This window comes from Agrilus planipennis, unplaced genomic scaffold (genome assembly GCF_000699045.2).
Source record: "Agrilus planipennis isolate EAB-ADULT unplaced genomic scaffold, Apla_2.0 scaffold100, whole genome shotgun sequence".
Classification (NCBI taxonomy): Eukaryota; Metazoa; Arthropoda; class Insecta; order Coleoptera; family Buprestidae; genus Agrilus; species Agrilus planipennis.
The window spans coordinates 922560-924249 of NW_020442469.1; the positions used below are offsets into that span (position 1 = coordinate 922560).

The 1690-nt window shown below is 36.6% G+C and overlaps 1 protein-coding gene across 12 annotated transcripts in view; it reads left to right on the plus strand.

The window, feature by feature from the left end:
* The window catches only part of LOC108736193 (probable serine/threonine-protein kinase MARK-A), a 395028-nt gene that overhangs the window by 317184 nt on the left and 76154 nt on the right, over positions 1–1690 (plus strand). The window lies entirely within an intron of this gene.

Sequence of the window (1690 nt, forward strand, 5' to 3'; positions counted from 1 at the left end):
AATTAATAATATCAAACTTACCTAAGTATTTATAGATTTAAGAGGATTAGTATAATGCCATTAACACAGGAACAAACTCTTTTAAAAATTTAACGGTTATGAATCGTATGCCACTTTGCGGCCAGAACACCACTGATGAATTAGTGATAAATGATATAAAGCAGTGATTCTTAAGTGATTTATTATATTACTGAAAAATCAGTGGAAATTCCACTAATTTTTTTATGATCGCAGAGTGATATTTCTTCTTAACTTTTGTGTCTGTCTGTAGTGGATTCAAAATTTCATTTGCTTTTTGTCCTCATTTTTGTTTTACACATTTAATTTGAAACGCAGGTTCAATTTGCATTTGAATTGGTCGCCTTATTCTGAATTGCGTCAACGTCAGTGTGCCAGTTCCACGTTGAAATTAACGACGGAAGCAAATAATAATAGCCATTTAAATGGATAATACCGTATGAGCCAGCGAATCGGTGCATTTCGGAATTTTAAGGTATAAATTAGTTTATTTTATAATTTCTATTTAGTTGCTAATTTTACCATTACTTTTCAAAACTCGGTCATTGTATATTTTAAATATCAAAAAAAAAATTGTAAAGTTTGGGCTGGTGACGTACGCTGGTGACGGTTGCAAAAGCTCTGTTCCGGTCTGTCACACTGAATCATTGTCGAAGGCAGCTTAAATTTCTACTTTAATAGTTAAGCAATATCAAGTCGGGAAGTTTTGATTGAAGTGTGGCTTATTGCACGGTAAATTGTTTCCTTGATCTGGCATTCAGCAGGGCGACGACAGTGACGGTGTGGCGTCGAAGCCGGAAACTTGTTCCTCCCAAGAAGTTCGACCTCACTAATGCTTTTGATGTATAGTACATGATTGCTGGTGAATCCGTAGTCAAGAGTATTACAAAGTTTGATCCATCAGAGACGGTCGAATCGAAAGGGAAACAAACATAAGAACTTTCAACGGTTCGGATTTACCTTGGCTAATGTTAGGGCAAAGACTTAATAATGTCCTTCGAAAAGCACGATAAGCTTCTATATAAATGTCTACCACATAACGAAACTTTTCGCTAGGGAATTCATATTTTCAACGCCCCAACGAAAAATCACTTACTCTTTTTAACTAAGTAACTCACTGAGTTACAGTGACTAACTACTTATTGACATAACGTCAATCTTTTCACTGCGAATTAGTGAGTAGTCGCTGAATTATTCAGTGGATTTTACATCCACTAAAAATCAGTGGAATTTCAGTGTGACTATAAAACAAAAATACTGGTATGCTAGGGATAAAACATAGGGAAAGAGCAAATATAAAGATACGAGATGAAAAATTAGAAGAAGTGGCCGATTTTAGATATCTAGAAAGTCAGATAAGTCAGGACGGAAGGAGTAGTAGGGATATAAAGCAGAGGATAGCGAAGGTTGGAATTGCCTTCAATAAGAAGAAGTCACTTCTATGCTCGCAAACGGTTAATTTAGAAAATCGAAAAAGGTTGTTAAAGGTGTATGTTTGGAGCACGGCGCTGTACGGGTGCGAAACATGGACAGTGGGCGCGGCGGAAAAGAAAAGGTTAGAAGAGTTCGAAATGTGATGTTACAGGCGAATGAAGAGGATACCGTGGGTAGAAAAGGTTAGAAATGAAGAGGTATTGGAAAGAATAGGAGAACAGAGGACTCTATGGAAGTC